This window comes from Petaurus breviceps, unplaced genomic scaffold (assembly GCF_028583685.1).
Source record: "Petaurus breviceps papuanus isolate PSGF00001 unplaced genomic scaffold, PetGlider_PUasm1.0 178, whole genome shotgun sequence".
In the NCBI taxonomy this organism is placed as follows: Eukaryota; Metazoa; Chordata; class Mammalia; order Diprotodontia; family Petauridae; genus Petaurus; species Petaurus breviceps.
The window spans coordinates 6451841-6469099 of NW_027185777.1; the positions used below are offsets into that span (position 1 = coordinate 6451841).

At 39.3% G+C, this 17259-nt stretch overlaps 1 protein-coding gene and 1 pseudogene across 3 annotated transcripts in view; one reads left to right on the forward strand and one right to left on the reverse strand.

Moving 5' to 3' along the window:
• Nucleotides 1–17259, forward strand: part of OLAH (oleoyl-ACP hydrolase) — a 92684-nt gene that overhangs the window by 50614 nt on the left and 24811 nt on the right. The gene's annotated exons all lie outside the window — the stretch shown is intronic.
• Nucleotides 7982–8517, reverse strand: LOC138159756 (protein Mpv17 pseudogene; annotated as a pseudogene).

Here is a 17259-nt window from a genome sequence, read left to right on the forward strand (position 1 = left end):
TGAACTGAGGTAGCTGGTAGATGTTTGAGGAGTGTGCATGTGTGTATTGTATGTATTCCCATGTAACTCTGTTCAACTGGACCTGACTGTTCAGCTGGGTACAATTTTCTATTATCACCCAATGTTATTAGTGAAAGAAATCATGTTTAAGCAAATGTGAAATTCATGTTATGCTCAATTGGTTCATTTGTTCCCCAATATAGCAATCAAGTCAGAACAAATTCGTGGGGTTTTTTAAAGTGTTATACCCAAACTGACTGTACTTGTAAAGTATCTAATAGATTTTTTGTTATTTAAAATCAAGTAATGTTATAATAAACATTTATGCCTGAGCTAATGAGGACCTAAATCAGGGGTTCTCATTCTTTTTTTGTGTCATAGACACCCTGGGGCAGTTGAGTGAAGCCTATGAAGCCCTTCTCAGAACAATTTTCTTAAACACTTAAAATGCATACAATTACAAGGAAACCAATTATATCGAAGTACATAGACTAAAAAAAATTTTTTAAGTTTAGATTCCCAAGTTCAGAATCCCTGGCCAAAGATAATGACGAAACAGTGAAAATGAAAAAGAGGTATGGGCTTCAGAGGCAGTGTGAAAATCCAATATAATCTACATTTTTAAAAGTCCACACCTATAAGTTCATGGATGTAAGGAACTCCTACTCTTCTAAATTAGAGAATTGCCTTAAGACACAAAGAAATGAGTTTCAAGGATTTGAACCTAGGTCATTCTTGACTCCAAGGCCAGTTTCCTATAGTACAGTGAGTGTGTGTGTGTGTGTATGTGTGATATACATATATATATATATGTATATATCTCATACTGTCTATATACAGACATGTTATACATTGTGCATATGTGTGTATACATGTGTTGTGTGTGTATGTACACACACCTACATGTATCTGTGTCCCATTTAATTCCCAGTACACAAAACCTTTCTAAAAAGAGATAAAATGTACTACCCACTGTAATGGTAATGGGGATTTGAAGATCTTCCCTCCCCCTTGTATTGGCAATCAAACAGGTAATTAGTACCTTGTTTCAAGTTCTTGATTGTATCAAGTATTAAGATCCAGAACTCGTGAATCCCACAGTGGAAGAGAGTTGCAGATTTAACAGGAAGGGGTGGAACAGGGAGGAGCTAATACCATATATAAGGAAAAGCCCAAGTTAGAGAGCCAGAATTGCTGAGAGAGAGAGAGAACTGCTAGGATCCTGAAAACTTCTAAGAACTGCTATGAATTGAGAACAGAATGGAGAACAGAACTTGTGGTGGCAGAATGGAGAACTGAGAACTGAAAATTGAACTGAGAACTGAGAAGAACTGAGAAGAGAGAACTGAGAAGAAAATTGAGAAGAACTGAGAAATGAGAAGAGAGGAGAACTGGGAGGAAGCATGGCTGTGGTGCCAGTACTTTGTCTGTCTGTTTTGATATCACTTTGGCAGATTCGTCTGTTGATAGAGGATGTTGCTGTTGTTACAGAAGCCCTGGGACCTTACTGCTGGTTCAGAAGCCCTGAACAAGGATTTTCTTGTTGTATCTTTACAGAAATCCTAGAGGAGGGTTTTACTGATGTTTTCAGAGGCCCTGGGACTATATGATGATTTGTGTTATTTCTCAGACCTTGTTGTTGAGTCTATGTTGATTTCACAGGCAGAAAGTGAATTGATGAGAATGCCAGCAATGTGAATGAATGTTATTGTGGCTTTGTTAAGCTTTGTCTTCCCAGGAACAGAAACTGTGAAGGACTTGAGGTGGACTAGACAGTGTCAGCTTCAATATGGAACAGGAACTGCCCAAGGATCTGGGAAAGGAACTGAGAGCTGTCTGCCTTTGGACTCAGGTGACTGTTGGGAGCCAAAGAGGCCTGAGCCAGGACTTCAGATAATTACCTTAATATCAGTGGACCTGAATATCAAAGACCTCTTTGAGAAGGGACTTTTTGTCAAGTTAGCTCCTGAGTCTTTTGATATGGGTTACACTTATAAGGATATTGTTTGAGTTCTGAGACCAACAGGCTGTGCCCCAAGACTTTAGTTGTTCAAAACCAAAATATTTTAATTCTTAGGTGGTCAGTTCCTATGCAGATGTACTTGATGATGCGGCTTTGGCTTCAGGCCTTGAAGCCAGCTCTCGAGCATCCTTTGTAATGTGACTGCATATGAAAGGAGTTAACTGAATTGTCCTAAGACTTTCTGGCACCTAGAGAACAAAAGGCCTTACTGCCATGCTACTTCTAGGATATGACAGACTAAGATAATAATATGAATACTTGAGTCCCCTTCCTTTGTCTCATTGCTCTATAAAAACCTTGTCCTAAGAATCAATAAATGGAGTTCATCGTTTTTCCTTGAACTACCCACATGGCCTGGTCATTTCCTATTCACGTCTCCGAATCATGCTAAGTGCTGGACACTGAGCAGCCCATGGCAGGTGACAGTTGGGTAGATTTGGGCAGGAGCTGGGACCATGGAAGAGGAACCATGGAAGCTGAGAGCCTGCCTCCAGTCAAGTGGAAAAGACCTTTCCTTGGGTAGTGAATGCAAACTGAGAAGATCATGATTTACTGTGGCCTAGGGGTGGAGAACTTTGACCTTTACATTTAGATGATTGAGTTAAGGACTTCTCCAATTAAGAAGAAAGAAGACTTTCTTATTAAAGAGATTAAGACAATATGACCTAGGGGTGGAGAACTTTGACCTTTATACTTTGTGCCCATTAAGGAGGCAAGCCTTGTTAAGGATGCTTAAATAAAGGACTTACTAAATAATTGAGTTACTAAATGATTGTACTTTTTTTAAAACTATATGACCACTTTGGTGAAAACTATGTGGCCATTTTAGTGATCAGTTGTTATGTCATAATATTGTGAATGCTATACTTTGATTTCTGTGAATGTTTTTCTTTAACTTATTACTTAGTAAATAGAGATTTCACTATACTATGCAATCAGAATCTTGAAGATGTTCACAGCAGCAGTCCTCTGGAAAGCTGTGCATTCTTGACTTCATACCCACAAAAGTTTTTTTTATCAAATTTTTTATTTCCTTTCTTCCCAACTAGAATTTAACTTAATTTTAGATGGGGACCATACTTTTTTTTTTGTACCTGCTCCTGAGTACCTAACAGAATACTGGAAATATTTTAGGCATAAAATAATTTCTTCATCATCATTTAATATTGATTAAAACCCATTCTCTCCCCCACACCAACCTCCACAGAAGGAATTAGCCATTCCAAGTGGATTGTCAGCATTGCAGTGTTTCACCCTAAACCACAAGGATGGTTTTCTGTATACTATCTAAATGGAGTTTAGCTGGTGATGAGAATAAGCCAATGCAGCATATTCTAAAAAGAATCATTTTACTTGAGGTTTGAGAAAGGAAAAGTGTGGCAAAATAACATTCAGATCTCTCCTTCATATAAACACATTTTGCATGACTGTTCTACACCCTTAGCAGGCCTGGGCCCCTGGCAATACAGCAAATTTAAATGCCTTAAAGGTGACCTCTCACTGGATAGGCCCTGGAACAGATGGACTTTGTCTAACCCCCAGGAGAGTGAAACAGAACTTCATAATAGGATTAGTCCTACTTAATCAGTTCTCAGAAGCTGTGTTTGCAGTGACAACAAGAGCCTCAGAATAAGTTTCTATAGATCTCTCCTAAATCAGCAGGCTGCAAGCAATTCATTGACAAATATTTACCAATTAATAAATCTATTTTTATTTATTAAGACACTGTGTTAGGCACTGTGAGGACTTTAAGAAAGTACAGGATACTTACTACATCTTCAAGGGACTTTCCACATAAGCCTCATTTACTTGCTTATGAAATATTTCTTGGGGGAAAAATGACTTGGTAATAAAGGCAATGTCTTGGGCAGATCACTGTTTTTAAATATTCCCATATCTAAAGTATTTTTTGAAAATAATTGCTCCCTCCCCTGAACCATTCAAAGAGTACTTTGAACCTTGTAACATGATTTTTTGTTTTGTCTTATATACAGTCCCTTGTGTATAGCTACACAAGGTTATTAGGGGAAATCATACTTTACTGGACTGAGACACTTCTCATGAAACTGCACATGCACTCTGATAGTTGTATTTCAATATAAGTGGTTTCCTTTGTAATCTTGTGTATTTTATTTGATGCATTTAAAAATATTATTCTGAGAAGGGATCCATACGCATCACAATCCTAGCTTCACCAGCCTGCCAAAGGTGTCCCTAACACAAAGTCTTAAGAAGCCCTGCCCTAAACTTTTATTTTCCTTCCTTGTATTTCATCATCCCTAGTAAGGTTCTCTATACTCCTTTAACTTTATTTGCCTCTGCAAATTATCATAATCAAATGCAACAGGTCTTAGAAGGCTCCTAGTCTCATTCTGGACACATGCCCCAGGAAGACATCTTTCTTGTGTTAATGTTAAGTAGCTACTTTTATAACAACCACTACTCAATCCTTATTCCTCTGACCATTTTATGGATGATATATATCCATGTCATTATTTCTTGAATAACGCCTATGTGGCATGCCTCTAGCAAAGGCTCCAAATTCATTCTCTGGACAGCATCACTCACCCCAACTTGCCCTGACACTGACAGGGCTGGGTTCCCTGAGAAGGACTACCATGTGGTATGCTCAGATTTTCTCAGAGCCTATTGTGGATGATCCACTCCTCCTATCCACTATTATAACTCTCCAGCTCCTGCTGCTGTGTTTCTATTCAGGCAAACATAGAAATACAGTGATGACATGTTCCACCTTAAACATAGCCATTTACTAAACAACAAGGAAAAAGCAATAATAATAACACCCCAGGTACTACCTTAAGGCATTCAGAGGAATAATGAATACATGACTCCATACATGCACACCATATGTACAAATGTACATACATACATACATATACTCCATACATAAACTTGGGTCATGCTTTTCCACCAATGCAGTTAGTATCTTGCAGGGAGAATGGATTTATACTTACAAATGCTTACCAAGGGGGCAAGTAAGTAAGGAAAGTGTGTTTGCTCAGCGTAACTCATAGCTCTGGATCTGTAAACTTGGTGGCTTCTTTCTATATCAGGGCATGTCCATCAACATTCCTTGATTAACATTGCTACTTGTGTTGAATAGGTAATTCCACTGATACATTGAATTAACACATGATGTGCCTAACACCTCACTGGGCACAATGTCTCAGCCAAGCTAGGTGATCCTCTGAGCTACTTTTCTGATTCTCTGCTTCAAAGCTGTTCTAGTACTCAACTGGATTTATTCCTCAACAGCAATTGTTGTATCCATCATTTCCATCTTTGGGTTTTGCTGATGCCATACTTCAGCTCAGCTCAGTGCCTGGCACATAGTAGGTATGTAATAAACGTATTTTTATGAATTCAATTGAAGTAGTGTTATGTTCTTTTAGGAAGAGATGATTACCTTTATCTTAAAGTTAGCAAAATTCTCTCCAAAACATACTTCTTTGCAAAATTTTTCTTCACCTTTACCTGTCAGCAAAAACAGATAGCAATGCATTATGCAGAAATAGAGTTACAGTTTCTTTAAAATAATTATGAAATCTGTCCTTTCACTTCTCTTATCTTTGTAAGTTCAAACTCTAGTTCTACTCTGTAAATGATTCCACCCTTATGATTAGCAACTGAATCTTATCTTTTCTGTATGATCAGGCAAATCACATTTGTAGCATAATCATAGAACAGTTATGTTGCAAATATATAATATACTAGAATTATTATATAACAAAATAAATATATACCATAAATAAATATTTGATATAAAATAACATACTATGATATAAAAAATTTGTCAATCTTCACTCCAGGATTCTACAGCTTGTCACATTCAAATGAACATGTGCTATTTCAGAAGTCTGAGTCAGATTGAACTTCAAAAGTTGCTTCTCTTAGAATTCTGAGCAGATTTGTGACCCCAGATAAGTGAACTTATCAAGGCATACTTTACTCAACAAATAGACTTATGCCATAAACAAATAAACTGTCAAGGGTCATTCTTTTTTTTTAAAAAATAATTTACTTATACCTAGAAGACAAGCAGCTGCTTCTTCCTGAAAACTCCATCCATCTTCTTCCTCTTTAGCAAGAGCATATATCACTTACTTGGTGCTAAGGGTTTAATGTTCTTTCTTTTTCCGTCTTGCCTCTGGGTCACTTTGTTCTCTTTTCTAACTTCTTAACAAAGGTTAAGATCCCCATCTGCCAGACAGTTCTTTTTTCCCTTTGTTTTTTCTTGACACCCTTCTTCCATTTTTTCATGAAACACTTCATTTTCACTTAAAGCCAAGAGAGTGGTGAGGCACTCATTTAGCATTCTTATCTTTATATTTAGGAAACCGTATAATAGTAAGTTGAATAAATAAAATAATAAATTGGATACCAGAAAAGTAAGCACCATGTATTATATAGCACTGTGAAATTCCCCCTGCCTCCTATGTTTAAATTAATTAATAAGATCATACATCTAGAGATAGAATGTCAGAAGCTATCTCATCCAGTCATCTTACAGATGAGGAAACTGAGGCCCAGAAAGGTTAAATGAGTTGACCAAGGTCACACAGGAAGGATCAGAACCCACATCTTCCAATATCAAAGTAGGTGTTCTTTCTTTTCTGAAAGTCAAGATCTCAGTCCTTTGTCATTCTTATTGATAACCCTTGTGACAGTCTGTCTGTTATTACTTTTATTTGTCATTTGGGGCTTCCTGAGCAAGGCAATATTTATTTACAGCAGATTTCCTGCCTTTTATTAAGGTGAGGCTAGCTTATTCATCTGCATTTGCCAGGCAGGTAGCAGCTTCCTGTCCAAAGGTACAATCTAATACCCTCATTTTAAGGATAAGGAAACAAAGCTTGAGTCAAAGTAATTTAACCAAGGTTAGAAAGATGGTATGTCTTTATTGCCTAACAGAGCCAAGATTCAGATCCAAACCTAACAATGTCCTGTATATATTAGAACAGGCCTGCACAACATAGGGCCCACAGGCCACTTTGGTAGGACACAAGCAGCCTGTCAGCTGTATGTTGTACAGGCCTGTGGTAGAGACTTAACAAATACATGTCAACTTGAATTGCCTCCAAGTCCAGTCCACTTTCTACTACCTCTCATTGCATTTTTATAAGTTTTTTTTTAAAAAAAATGAATGTGTCATATCTTTCTACTCTACTGGATGCTCCATAAAGGAAGGGACCTTATCTTACCTAAACATTATGCCTCTGTTAATACTCCACATGCTGCTCTGCTTACATTTTATACCTACTAAGTTTTTGTTGAATTGAATCAAGTTGGATTAATTTGAATCCACATGCCAGATAGTCCAGAGTTGACAGCTGTGCCCCAAATTTTTCTTGAAGAACATCTGATTTTTTTCCCCTAGCCTAGCTGATTCTTTTAGTCTTAAGCCAGGGAAGAAGGGTGGGAAAAGAGGGATAGGTGTTGAGCTCTGACTTCAGCCTGGCTGAATTTTTCACTCAGTCAGAGAGAAGGAAAGGTTGGGGTGGAATGCCGAATAGCATCACAGGTCTTTGATTAAGTTTCTGTTGGAACTGTACTGTGTCTAGAGCCACAAACCACATCAATTATCACTGCCATTTAGTTAAGGTAGAGGTATCTTTGAAGGTCTAGGATGAATTAAGGGTCTAGCCAAACTTGGAGGAAGATAGGTTAGGAAGAGATGAGCAGAGAATTAAGCATATAATGGTAGCAAAGGAAGCAAGATACATCAGTTTTTATTTTCTAAAACTACCTGCAAGGCTGTACTGATTACATTTCACAGGGGGGATTGACTCATTTCAGTGTTCCATCCCAGAAGTCCTCTCTGTCCAGTGGTTTGGCATCCTAAAAACTGTCTGAGACTGCTCTGAAGACACCTGAACCCATCCCAGAGTCAAGAGATATAGCTCCTGGGTGTGTGTGTTGGGGGGCGGGGATGATAACTCAAGACTGATGTGACTGCCAGGATAGGTAGGTGTTCCAGACAGCAGCAATACACTGGACAAAAGTCAAACTGTAGATAAGGGGATTAAGATAGAAACTGACAACTGCATAGTTGGACAGATACAGTAGTTGGTGATGAGGACATCAAGGTAATCCCATCAAAGTTTGGCCCAGTTGTCCTTGACTGACAGTCCATCAAGTGTACCAATCAGTGGGAGCAAGCACCCCCCAAAAATGGGACGAAGCCCCTTGATTCACTACCATCTTCTTCACTCTATCCATCTTGATGTTCCAGGGATCAAAACCCTGTACCAGCCACCTACCATGGGGCACATATAGTCAAGCCCATCAAACCCATGGCCAGGGTCCTATGGACTTGGTGCTTCTCTAATCCTGTTTATCAGCTGCTGAGAGATGTATGTGGTCCTTTCATAGTCCTATGTCCCAGTCTCCAAGGATAGCTCCTCAGATGTGACATTCTATACCTTCCATGGGTGAGCGGCCAGTGCCTGCTAGTACGCCTGTCAGAGAATCATGCCTCCTCAGTTAAAGCCTCTCTCCAGGAGTGCACTCCCTGCTCACATGCAAAACACCTGCTTTTAAAATTCAATTCAATTACCATTTATTAAATACCTCCTATATGGGAGACACTAGACTAGTCATTGAAGGCACAAAGATTAAAATGGTCTCAAGTAGCACTCATTCTTCTGAGAAGATGCAACATTTTTCAGCAGCACATTCCAATCTGAGAAAAAGTATTAATAAAGTTTCAAATATGATGGCATAATACTAACCAATGTATTTCTTCCACAGTTCACAATGTTCTTTGTTAAATTTCCATCCTATCATTGTGTACTTAATTTAAAAACTGTACTTGGCCTGTGCTTGTGTATGTGTGCTCTGAATATGATATATATTTATATATACACACGTATGTGTATGTATATATGTGCATTATATATCTATGTGTGTATATTTCTATGTATGTATGTGTGTATATAACCTTATATCTAACATGTAGATAACTGCACATGCTGTGACCATCAAAACGTTAGAAATTTTCCTCTTTAGAAGTATCATTGTTTTTCAGCTTATATTCCTTTCCTGGGATGTCCGGGCTCCTCTGGGGAAGCTTGGTCCTTTTAGAAAAGGTCCAATTGTCATTCCATGCTGGAATGGAAGAAAACTGTAATAGGAACCAGGATTCTTGGCACCCACTGCTCTCCCATTCCCCTAGGGATATTTGTTTACCTGGTTTTTGTACCATGGGAGATTAGTACAGAGATGTAAATACAAAGTAATTTCATGAAGAGAGCCTTTGAAACTGGGGTGGTTAGAAAAAGCCTCGTGTAGGAATTGGCTCCGGTGCTGTTCCTTGAAGGAAGATAGGGATTCAAAGAAACTAAGAACAGCATCATAGATGTAGGGGACATACTGTGCAAAGGAGGATAGAGCAGCTAGCAGGCAAGGACTAAAATAGGGAGTGAGGGAAGAGAAAGCATAAGAAACAAGAATAAAAAGGCAAATGCCATTTTTATTTTGTCTAGACCTGTAATTTCATTAGTATAGGGAGTGAGTGGTCAGGAAATTCCTTCCATAGGTATAGTTTAGGGAATTGTAATACACAGGTGGCACAGTGAATAGAGTGCTGGGCTTCGAGTCAAGAAGACTCATCTTCCTGAGTTCAAATCTGGCCTTATACACCTATCAGCTATGTGACCCTGGGCAAGTCACTTAACCCTGTCTGCCTCAGTTTCCTCATCTGTAAAATGAACTGGAGAAGGAAATGGCAAAGCACTCCAGCATTTGCCAAGAAAACCCCAAATGCAGTCATGGAAGAGTTGGATATGACAGAACGAGAAAACATCTTTAGGTAAGGTGCCGAGGCACATTTGCCGCAGCTCACACAGGCAGTGTGTGATAAGGCAGTACCTGGGCTTTGCCTCTCCAGTCCTTAACCCCCTCCCATGGCTCACTGCTCTGCTGGCTTCTTCTAGCCAGCCAGTTTGTCCACACTGCTTTTACTTTCTGTAGACGTTTTTGGAGGCAGCCTGACAAAAGGGTTGTGTTTTCAATGGCAACTTGAAGCAAGTTTCTTGATGACTTCTGGCACTTAAGTTAATACCCATTTGGGGTTGTCAGCTGTTTTACGTGATTTTCAGCCACCGTTTCTTTTTTCTTCTTCTTCCAATGGCAACATATGAAGGTCACCCCTACTCAGCTAGCTCCAGTGGCTCCCTATTACTTTCATGACTAAATAAAATCTTGTTTGAAATTCAAAGCTCTTTCTCTCTCAAATAACTTAGCCCCACTGCACTTTTCCAGTCTTCTTACATCTTTACTCCTTGACATTGGATACTCTGCCATCCATTGATGCTGGTCCCCTTTCTTTTCCTTGAACAAGACATTCATTCTCTTGCCTTTGGGAATTCACTGGCTGTTCCCCATCCCTGGACTCCTCTCTCTCCTCATTTCCACCTCCAAACCCCATCTTCTGCAGGAAACCTTTCCCAAATGCTCTCAATTCTAGTACCTTCCTTCTTTTAGTTATTTTCTATTTTTCCTGTATGTAGCCTATTTATACATATCTGTTTGCTTATTATCTCTCCTGTTAGATTGTGAGTTCACTGAGGGAAGGAACTATCTTTTACCTTTCTTTGTATGCCTAGCCTTTAGTGCAGTGCCTGGCACGTAGATACTTAATAAATGTTTACTGACTGAGCAACTGGCATTTACATAGTGCTTTAAGGTTTGCAAAGTACCTTAAAATATTACCATAACTGTGAGAATAGGTGAGGAAACTGAGGCAGAAAGAGGTTAATTGCCTAGGGTCACATAGCTAATAAGTTTCTGAGGCTGGATTTGAATTCAGGTCTTCCTGACTTTGGTTTTCATGCTGTATCTTCCATATCACCTGAACAGAATTATAAGAATTTTAAAATCATTCCCCATAATAGCAGCCATGCAGGCTAAGGGGAATGGCATTGGCTTAAGGGCAAGAATGCTTTTAGGAAATGTCTGTGATCATTGTTTTAAAATATTTTGGAGCAAAATTAGAGATTGACTCTGAGAATGCCATCCAACCAAATAGAATGACAAACTCCTTAGGAAATACATATAGTATGCCACTTGAGCAAAACACCAGCTAGAAGTAATAGAGTGAAGGTAAAAAATGATATTTTGTCAGAAGCATAATAATAAAGAAAAAGCAATGACTCTAGGGTCTGAGGGACTGGATTGAGAACTCACCTATGACAATTGATACTTAGGTGATCATTATGTAAGTCACAACTTACCTGGACCCCAGTTTCTTCATCTGTAAAATGAGGACACTATGCATGCTATAGTAGAAAGAGCCCTAACTCTGTAATCTGAGGGGTTGGGTTCAAATTTCCACCTATGATAATTGCTATTTGTATGATCATTCGGTAAATCATTTAATCTCCCAGAGCAGTAAGTCTTGAACTTTTTGGCAGCTTTTCACACACACTCTCTCTCTCTCTCTTTTTTTTTTTCTTTTTGGAGGGCAATTGGGATTAAGCAACTTGTCCAAGGTCACACGGCTAGTAAGTGTTTAGTGTCTGAGGCCGAATTTGAACTCAGGTCCTCCTGACTCCAGGGCTGGTGTTCCATTCACTGTGCCACCTAGCTGCCCCAGCCTTTCACACTCTTGAAAATTATTGAGGACTCCAAAGAGCTTTTGTCTATGAGGGCTTTATATATAAATATTTATCATATTAGAAAGTAAAATCTATAATTTTTAAAATATTTAAAATAATAATGAATATGTTAAGATAACATTTTAGATTAAAAATAATTATATTTTCTTTTTTTAATGCTTTATTAACTTCTGATTTACATCATCTGTTTCTGCCAGATTTTGAGTTACAAATTTTCTCCCCGTTTTTCCCCTACCCACTGCCCCAAAATAGCAGTCCCACAGGATATCCCCTCCTCCAATCTGCTCTCTCCCATATTTTCTCCCGTACCCCTTTTTATTTTTCCAGTGGATCTCTATGCCTCAGTGCCTGTATATCTTATTTCCCAATTACATATAAGATGTTATTAATAATAGTATATATATGTATATACACACACATATATACATATATATTTGAATATTTAATTTTAAAACTTTGAATTCCAGATTCATTCCCTTCCTTCCTCGTCACCCACCCTTACTGGGAAGATAAGCAGTTCAGTATAGGTTGTACATATGTGGCTAATGCAAAACAATAACATAGTAGATATATTGTAAAAGACTAACTATATTTCCCTCCCTCCTATCCCACCTCCCACTTGTTCTCTTCTCTACTTTGATCCCATCCCTTTTCCAAAGTGGGTGCTTCCAACTTCCTTCTCCCCCAGCCTGCTCTCCCTTCTATCATCCCCCCTCTCATCCCCTTCCACCCCTATACTCCTGGAGGGTGAGATACCCTATTTAGTGTGTATTTCACTCCCTCCTCAAGTCAAATTCAATGGGAATAAGGTTGATCCATTCCCTTTTGCCTTCCTATTCTTCCCCTCCATTGTAACCATTTTCCCTTGCCTCTTCTGTATGAGATAGTTTACCCCAATCTGTCTCTCCCCATCTCCTCTCATTATATTCCTCTCACCTCTTAATTTCACCTTTTAAGTATCATTCCTTCCTGTTAAATTGGTCCTGTGCCCTCTATCTATGTATACCTGTAAACATATATACACACATCCACATATGTATTCATATGCCCATATACCCTCATATATAGACATACACACACAAACACACACACACACACACACACATATATTTCTAATCCCTTCAACTACTGAGAAAAGTTTCATAAGTTAAAATTATTGTTTTTCCATGTAGGAATGTTAATAGTTCAACTTTGATAAGTTCCTTATGATTCCTTTTCCCTGTTTACCTTCTCATGCTTCTTGTATCTGAATGTCAAATTTTCTATTCAACTCTGGTTTTTTCAGCAAGAATGCTTGAAAGTCCTCTATTCCATTGAATGACCATATTTCCCCCTGAAACATGATACTCAGTTTTGCTGTGTAGGTGACTCTTGGTTTTAATCCTAGCTCCTTTGCCCTCCGGAATATCATATTCCAAGCCCTTCGATCCCTCAGTGTAGAAGCTGTCAGATCCTGGGTTATCCTGATTGTGTTTCCACAATATTCAAATTGTTTCTTCCTGGCTGCTTGTAATATTCTCTCCTTAATCTGGGAATTCCAGAACTTGGCTATAATATTCCTAGGAGTTTTCTTTTGGGGATCTTTTTCAGGAGGTGATCGGTGGATTCTTTCAACCTCTATTTTGCCCTCTAGTACTAAAACATCAGGGCAGTTTTCTTTGAGAACTTCCTGGAGGATGATTTCTAGGTTCTTACTTTGGTCATGGCTTTCAGGCAGTCCAATAATTTTTAAATTATCTCTCCTGGATCTATTTTCCAGGTCAGTGGTTTTCCCAATGAGATATTTCACATTGCCTTCTATTCTTTCATTTGTTTGGATTTGTTTAACAGCATCTTGATTTCTCTTAAAGTCATTAGCTTCCATTTGCTCCAATCTAATTCTGAAGCAATGATTCTTCTCATTGAGTTTTTGAGATTCTTTTTCCCTCTGGCAAATTAGCCTTTTTAAGGCATTCTTCTCCTCATTGCCTTTTTGGGCCTCCTTTGCCATTTGAGTCAGTCTGTTTTTTAAGGTATTATTTTCCTCAGCCAGGCTGTTGACTCTCATTTCATAATTTTCTTGTATTGTTCTCATTTCTCTTCCCAATTTTTCCTCCACTTCTCTTATTTGGTTTTCAAAATCCTTCTTAAGGTCCTCTATGGCCTGTAACCAGCTTATATTTTTCTTTGAAGCTTTTGGTGCAGTTCTGTCTTCACTGTCTTCCTCCTGCTCCATGCTTTGCTCCTTTTTGTCCCCAAAATAGGAGTGTATTGTTGGAATCTTCTGTCTGCTTTGTTTCCTTTGCCTGCTCATTTTGCCACTCAATTACTTGATTTTTGGGTGTTTTGCCACAGTAGGATTCTGCCACCAGACAGGGGAGCTTTCATCCCAATGCTGGGGTTTTCTCAGCTGCCGGAGGTATTAGATGGGTACCGTTTCTGAGGTCTCACACGTTCTGGCAAGCTGGACACACACCCCAGGACCTCCCCCTAGACTGCAATCCAGATCCAAGCAGGTTAAAGCAAGAGTGATTACCCCTCAGACTGATGCTTGGTCCCCCTACACTCTGCAGGCCAAGAGCTGAAGCCGCCACATGCTGCTGGCTGGCTGTGCCCGCATCTCAGTGGCTTTTCTCCCTGGGGGTAAAAGCCACTCACTCCCACTTACTGGTACCAAAATCCAGACTGCACTGACCTCTCACTTTGTCCTTCACATCTATGTGTAGATAAATCTGGAAACGGCCACAGCTGCTGCTGATGTGGAGTCCCTCTGGCCGGCAGCTGGTCAGGCCTGCCCTGGGGCTAAAGCCTCGGTGTGGAGCTGGGCTCAGCTCCCAGAGCGCTGAGCTGGATTCCTGCCGGCCTGACAGGCTGTCCACAGTGGGAGGTTAGCTTCTCTGTGTCATTTTGTGGGTTCTGCAGCTCCAAAGTTTGTTTAGAGTCATGGATTTTTTTTACATGGATTAGGGAGGGTGGAAGCAGGAGCTGCGGGAAGGTTGTGCTTCTACACCGCCATCTTGGCTCTGCCCCCAAAATAATTATATTTTCAAAAAATAATGAGAAGAGTGGAATTGTTTTATATTTTTACAAATATTTTAATATCTGGTTTACTAGAAAACAGTTGCTTTTTTTTTTTTTAAAGCAATCGGGGTTAAGTAACTTGCTCAAGGTTACAGGGCCAGTTATTTCTGGGTGTGGTGCTAAGTATCTGAGCCCAGATTTGATCCCCAGGTCATTGGAGCCAGTGCTCTTACTCGCTGAGCCACCTGGCTGCCCCTAAAACAGGTGCTTTTTATGTTTCTCTTATCTGCTTTTGCATTCCTCAACTATAAAATAGGCACTTCCCAGGGTTGCTGTGAGGATTGGCAATTAGAGTGAACTGGTCTCTAACTGTGGATGGTGAGAGCTGAACAGAGCAGGCTAGAGACAGGAGAGTCAGGAATCAAACAGAAGTTTAATTTCAAAGTGAAGGAAACAGTTTACAAGCAAGGGGGCAAATTAGACACACATGCCAGGGCCCTGCCCCAGTGGAGGGACCTGCTTTAGTGGAGCTGAATCTTGGTTTATATATCTATGGCTAGACAAAGAGACAAACAGTGTAATGTAGCAACAGTACTGAGACATAACAGTAATAGTGAGGCAAGGCTATCTAGTGACAAAACGTCCACTCACCGCAGGGCTTCACATCCCAGCCTGTTGGTGCTTGCCCAAGATCATGGACCATCAGTTCCAGAAGGTGAGTGCAAAGGATTGTTGTTATGGCAAGCTCAAGGCATACCTTGCCTGTGCCTTGGCTTTGGAAAACAGAGTATTTCCTAATAGTATCTTGATATTTCCTCCTATTGGCCAAAGGGAGGGGGTCTGAAAGAACCCTTGCCCTTCTGACCAATAAAGGAGAGGCAGGTATAAGCCAAGATGCAACAAGAGGTCAGCTGCGCCAGGACAAGATGTTGAGTTGAATAATTCTTGTCTAGCCATTGTTTGCTTGCAAGCATAAAAGAGAAGGAGGCCAAGACCGTAGAGGGAAAAAAAAATGCCAACACATTCTTGAATCAGGGCCTTGCTGACTGGGCACGTAACAAAAGAGAAAAGGAGGAAAAACTAGGACAGTATGCTCAGCCCTCATCCAGAATCTTGGGACAGTTGTCCCATCTGGATGTTGGCTACTTCTGGGTCCATATGAGACAAACCTTCAGGTCCCTGGAGGGTTCTGTGATCCACTCAGGAGCAGAGATTTTCTTCAGATTATTCAGGAGTCCACACCCACAGGTTTGGCAGCTGGGAGAGTAATCTGAAAGACCTGGTAGGAACCCCTAGAGAAAATTCCTTGAATCTGAGTTTCTGGTCAGCATAGCATAGGTCCCTGGTTAAGGATCTCTAAACCCCCAGAGGTGACCCAGTTTCCCAACAACACAGAGCTAGGTTCAAATAATGCAATAAAGTTTTCTCACAATTCCTATAATTGCATAATTACATTAAGTCAAGTACAGATCAAACTAGTTAGAGGTCTCACAATGGACTAGTTCTGAGAATGGAGATTTACATGTCACCAGGGTAACCAAGAAGATTTAAACATAACTAAAATCAAGTTTCCTTGTATTTTAGTAACCCATTCTCAATATCCATTTAACCAGCACATTTTGAGTCCCATATATCTCATGTAGTCATCTGGTTCCTAGATATCTTTTCTTGGACAATATGCTTATTCTTAGGATAGCTCTAAAAGGGTGTTATCCTTCTCTGGTTCCAAATCTAGAGGTTCCTAGATAATTCTGCTAGTAATATCATCTAAATTTGTTTCTCTAATTTTGAAACTTTAGAGAATTTCAGTTCATATACCATTTTGCTGTTTCTATCCTTACCTAAATCCTGTACCTAATAAAAGAATCTTTAAAAAACTTATGAGGGTCCAGCCATAAAATGAACTCTCCTGCCTTTTAAAAAATATCAGACAAATACTTTAATAATGGAAAAATAATTTCACTCTCTTTATATACATTTTCATAAAATTCATACAATTTATGTGTAAATTTTTTTTTTTGCTTTTTGGGAGGGGGGAGGGCAGGGCAGTTGGGGTTAAGTGACTTGCCCAAGGTCACATGGCTAGTTTTGTGTTAAGTGCCTGAGACTGGATTTGAACTCAGGTCCTCCTGACTCTATTCACTTATTACTAAAACATACTCAAAACCTGAATTTCCATGATAGACAAATTTGAAAGCCAACTATATAATCCTGTTGCTTTCTCAAAATTTACTATTCAATTTATTTAGAAAACCTTTATATTATATTGTGTCTTATTACATTGTCTAATAATTTCCCCCTTAGGAGAATATCATCTCTATATTATAATTTGACCACAAATACAGGTTAAAATTGTAAAATGTTCATACTTGCATCCTACTATAGTAACTCAGAGATGTTCCAGTATCAATCTGTTATTTAATATTTAGTATTTTACTTAAAAACTTCCTAATTATAGAAATTTGCTATAAAAGGAAAAAGAGGGATATAGTTACAACAATGTAATAGGAGGAAATACTCCTTTAGCTCTGTTTGATTCCAGGCGTGAGTCATATATGGCAGCCAATCATGTAGTCACATAGTATCAAAAGCAAGGTT